This window comes from Orbicella faveolata, unplaced genomic scaffold (assembly GCF_042242905.1).
Source record: "Orbicella faveolata isolate gen_17 unplaced genomic scaffold, um_ofav_v1 contig_46, whole genome shotgun sequence".
Taxonomy (NCBI): domain Eukaryota; kingdom Metazoa; phylum Cnidaria; class Anthozoa; order Scleractinia; family Merulinidae; genus Orbicella; species Orbicella faveolata.
Genome location: NW_028301576.1, coordinates 27,995,001 through 28,000,594, shown reverse-complemented (window position 1 = coordinate 28,000,594; position 5,594 = coordinate 27,995,001). Strand labels below are relative to the sequence as shown.

Genomic DNA, 5,594 nt, shown 5'->3' with positions numbered 1-5,594 from the left:
GCAAGACATTCTACGGCTTGGCACAAACTCCTCGTGGTGTGTACCCTTGAGAATTATCAAAAGGGTTAAAATGCAGTGATAGCACTAGAAACTACTAGCTAAAAGATTGAATGCGCCTACATGACTGTGTGCACGCCACACAAGAGGACAATGAGTATTTCATCTTGAAAACTCGTTGCGACATTTGCGTTATGTTGTATTGCTTTACATGACATCCAGATGGCATGTGGTCATGCAACGATCTCACGCCGCGTAGGACATCGTCCAGGAATTAACAGGACTGGGTACTGCTTACTGCATAAACGGTCAAGGGGGTAACAAGAGGCGATTGTGAGGGGAGAGGGGCATGCTGGGGAAATAATTAGGGAGGGGCAAAGCTAGACTTGAGCCTGCGATGTTAGATTGGTGGTGCAGTTGTCAGTGAAGTTGCTCATTGAGGTGTGTTTGAAGTTTGCGTGCCATAGACTATGTAATATACTTTGCTCGTATCAATGTTTCTTTTTATCCCGTCATACAACACGTTTCTTTCATCATCATTAAAATGCAAATCACAAATGATATAGGTAACTAGTGTTGTTTTTTAATTATTTTTTGTTTCTATATATTGATTTATGTTTTTTAATTATTCTTTAATTATTTTTATTTTTTTGGGGGGGATTTTTTTGATACCCACGACTTTTACCCACACCCACAACCCACGACAGTTAGCCATACTCCCTACACGTAAGCTTCATGTACATTTGGTAATGAAAGAGTGTGCCACATGTAAGCTTATCATACTTGTCTTTTATTGTGTTCACTTAGTGCTGTTGTGCTCCTGGTGTAGGATTCCATGTGCGATTTATTTTAGCTTGCCATTTATGTATGCAAAGTAGGCCTGTTTAAATGCTACGGTTTCGTAGCATGCCAATCTTTTCAACATTTTCTCTAACTTCAAGTTAATATTGTTGCGGAATCTATACTCTACCTAGCTTCACCATCATCGCTACAGTCAGGAAACATTCATAAGTCTTTATATTCTGTCTTGTATTTTTATTATCACTCGGCTCTTCTACACAGATGTTATTTATTTTTTTAGTAGAACCTTGCTTGATCACTTAATACTCGATGGGCTCTTTGAGTCTCTTCAACAGAGCACGAGTTTGAAATCTCTAGATGTTGCTGTCAACAAGAACTGTAAGCTACATTGTTCGAAAATGGTTCCAGAGGTTGATTGCCTTTCCTAATCATCCATCGCTGTTCAACTCAACAATGGAAGAAGAAACCAATGGCCAAGCTACCCGTCCCCAAGTTCTGCTGAACGTAACGCTTGATCAACAGGGTGTTCGGAATGAAAATTTACTCCATCTTCGTAGGAGCAGACGAGCGGCAAAGGGTAACATTACGAAGAAAATTACTGAAATCACTGTGTATGTCGCAATTGCCTTTAGTGGAGGGATTTTTACCCAAGGCACAAGAATTTAACAAGACAATACAGGCTTTCAAAACTGCTCGTGCAAGTTATCACTAAATGATGTGATGAAATTGAGATTTAAGACTCTCAAGATTGCTACAAATCCTGTGCAAAGATTGCTAATTTTCAAGAGACATTACATCAGTTTATTACAACTGGCCAGTGTAGAGAATTACAAGACCAAAGTTCGACCAGAAGATTCAATTAGTTTGAGAACACACGCACTCGGGCTCGTTGCACACATCATCTCGGAAATTGGGTGGTAGCTATTTGGCTCGTGCATAGCCCAAGATTGGCCACTGCTGCAAAAAGGGCAGCTCTACAAACAGATGCTGCAACCCTCCATAAACAGCAAGACAAATTATATCTGTGACAGGAAGTTATTAAGAGTCACTGACTCTTAATATCGAGAATCGCTGGCCAGATTCAAAAAATTGAAAACCCTGAAACTTTGCCTCAAGAACGCTTTCAGGGAACTATTTTCAAAAATCTTATTCCAATTTTCTAAGAATTTAACATCTTCAAGAAATTCGCAAAAAACAAAAATACACCTTTTTACCTCATTAAATATGCAAAAAATATCAGGAAAATTGACAAAGTTCTCGGTATTCGCAATGAAAGAATTTACAATTCTAGAACACACGATAAACTTAGCATAAGAGCTTCATGTTTCTTCTATATAATAATAGGAAGTTTTGATTTTTTCAAGTAGTTTGAAGGGTTCCATCGACTGTCAAAGAATTGCCTTTTCCAGCTCCTATGGAAACGGAAAAAGTTGCATATTTTTACGAGCTTAAAACGCATCTTGGTATGCCTGATATTGAGTCGAAATTAATATCGAGATAAACTTTTGGCCTTCTATCGATATTTTAAATAAAAAATCTGGGCAGTCTAAATGCGCGCTAGCAAACACTAAAGTTTTTTAAGGTAAGTGATAACTTATTTGCATAATTTACGAAAACAAAACGTCTATTTATAGAATGACTACTCGGCATATTTCTTACAGTGGTACTCCAGGTACATTTCCATGGACTAATTCTGGGATTAATTTGTTGTCTGTATTGTTTTCTTCAATTAGTTAACCTTAGTAGTTCCAAATAATAAAGAAATAAGGAAAATCTATGGTTAAGTGACACTCAATATAATTAACACCAGCAAACACGCTTACATATTAAACAATCATTTCAATTTCAAGATTCTTCCAGAAAGTGTTAAATCATTGTTTTATAGTTGAAAATCCACCTTCAAAAGTTATTCATGGCTTATAAAGGCTTGATTTCCATGGCTCTCTTGAGCTCAGTCTGGCAGAGATAAAACACAAAAATAGCCATTGAACTTGTAAACAATGTCATGCAACTTAAACTGTAGTGCGATTTGTAAGCAAAAAAACAACTAAGTGGGATTGTTGATTACAACAGCATTTATCGTTTGGTTTTACAGAAGCTCCATTTTAAATTGCCACCAAAACACTACTCTTTTTTTAAAGAACATCATAATCCTTCCTTTCAATAACTCTGATGATACTGAGGCACGTGCATGCAAGGCGTCATTCCCACAAGCATTTCAATTAAAGCACGAAACTTCCTTGTTTATAGCTTCCTGTGTTATAATGGCATTTTGCAGTTTTGTCTCTTGTTGGTGGAACGTGTGGTCTAAGTCCAGAAGACCCAAATTTAGTTCACTTTGTTGATTTAAAGAATTGTGATAGTGATGTGAAAGCACACTTAAAATTTTGTAACATTCTCACGGATGTTGAAAGCGTCAATAGTGAAAGAAAACTTTTACTAGCCTGTGCAGGTAAGTGGAAGTGTGGCATTTCTTTTTAATGAAGGAGCAACAGTGGTTTCTTGTATCATGAAATTGATACATGCAAACTCACCAATCTGTATATCTAGGGATATTCATTGCCCAAGAATGCCAGCAGCACATGATGGTCTGTCCAAAGCACAGGGATGCCTATGGTATTCACTGGCGAACCGGGAAGACAAAATGCTGCGTCCCAACAGAAGTTGTGGGCCATGAGACAATGTCTAATAGAGGAGATCCCGGGATGGACAGCAAACAGTCCTACTTCATTTTTAAAGAGACTGGCCTGCTTGTTCCAGCTGGATCGTGTTAGTAACACCTATTCATGTCCATTTATTTAATTTTTTGTTAATCTTCGTTTTCCATCAAGATTAAAATCAAGATAAATACTTAGATGTATTTTAAAAGACTAGTCTCCTTTCGAAATAATTGCAGACTAATCGAGTGTTCATGTGCGGGAAAGACCAACACCAACCCATATATTTCTAGTCTGCAATGCGCTATGCATGATGAATGAAGCACAAATTGGGGCACAGGAAGCGTGGAAAAAGCTAGCAAACCGGTGAATGTTTTGTTATTGGGAAAAGCCGGGGAGGGGAACAGAGAAGAGATAAAAATGATTTATAAACGAATCCATGAATAGCACTTGTATTTTTGTAATGGATGTTATATGTTATGCTCACATTCTGGCTGAATTTAGTAGGAGTGGTGCATTGGGACCAGGAAGAGTAGGCTCTGTTGATATCTCAAATAAACGTAGGACGTATTGGTGTTATATGTATGTTTGGCCTATATTGAAACAAATAGACTAAATCACTATTTATTATGCGTAATAAATATGCCCCAATATTTAATTTGAATTTCTATTTATTCCATTCAGCCATCTGCCGGAGATGTAGAGAACATACTGGAGAAACAATAGCTTCACGAGAGGGTTCTGAAAAATCATCCGAGTCAAGCGCCTCTCCCCTGGTTAATCAACAGTATCTTCCCTCACAGGCATTGGTGGAACCACCCACAGAGGTAGTGGAATTACTCACGGAACCCGCAGAATTGCCACTGGTACGGTACTTTTACGTTAGCTTATGTTTATGGACATTTTGTAAATCATTCTTCCTATTCCCACACTGTATTTAATCGGCATATGTACTTTTTCAATAGGAAAAAGAGGAAAGTAGTACCGAGGATATAGCTGACCATATGAAATGCCTTTCGATTGTGAGAGCTACGTCTTGGCTTCCTCTGAAATGACAAGCACAGCCTCCTCTCTCGGTGGAGAAGTGGTTCTTAGCGGTGGCAGTAAGCCACTGAGACTACTTAATGCTTTCCTTGAAGAGGGGGTGTCAAACAATTAACCAGCCGCAACTGGAGTGGAGTAAGTGCGCTGACAGAACAAACAGAAGATACGTTCAACACACTGCGGATATTCTTGTGGCAGTCTTAAAGGCTGTGTCACCAGAAAATGTAGAATACCTGTGGTCGGCTCTTCAGGCATCAAAGGCTGTAAATGACGAGCTTGGCGTGGAGGGAATATTACATCCATCCCAGCGTATACATCTTGAAGCAACAGCAGAAACGTACAAGAATGCCGGCAGCTGGGACACACGGTGGCAAATTCTATCCGTTGACTGGTACAGCAAGTTTGGCTTCTATCCGAGAGTACATTCCTGATTTATCGCAGTACAGGTATACAGAGGCAAACCTACACCGCCTTCAACACGGTATAGGAACACCCATGCCAAACCAACCTTCAGTGAGGCTTCAAGTAGACGAGAAGCAGCTTGACCATTTTCTGCAATTCATTACAAGTCCACATATTGTCCAAGACTTACCTTTTGGCGAGAACTGTCTACACTTATCAAACGGCAACATGCTGGAAGTGCCGAATGTTATTCAAGCTCTTATACCGGAACGAATAACCTCCCAATACAAGCAGTATTGTCAAGAGGTCGGCTTTATTCCTTTCAGCCAGAGAACGATGCTTCGGATATTGTCTGCGTGTAGCGCAATGGTCAGAGAGAGCCTCCAAGGCCTGGATTACGTTGCAGCTGATGGTGCTTCAGCTTTTGAGGATCTGGCTAATTTGTTACAGCAATATTCGCACTTGGTCACTGTTGCGACTTTAGAAAGGTGGCAGAGGACTCTGAAGAATGGAAAACTCTACCTAAAGGGAGACTTCAAGGTAAACGAAGCTTTAAGTGATCAAAAGGTAGGCGTAGCAGTGTGCCCTTGTTAACAAAATGACGGCCGCTTCTCAGTGTTTTCGAAGTGTCTGTGAAGATGATTTAGATAAAGTTTTGACAGTCCCCGATTATGGCTCCTGTCATAACCTAAT

The 5,594-nt window shown here is 39.5% G+C and overlaps 1 pseudogene; it reads left to right on the top strand.

The window, feature by feature from the left end:
- Positions 1–4,464: 4,464 nt before the first annotated feature.
- Positions 4,465–5,517, top strand: LOC149099403 (uncharacterized; annotated as a pseudogene).
- Positions 5,518–5,594: the final 77 nt, after the last annotated feature.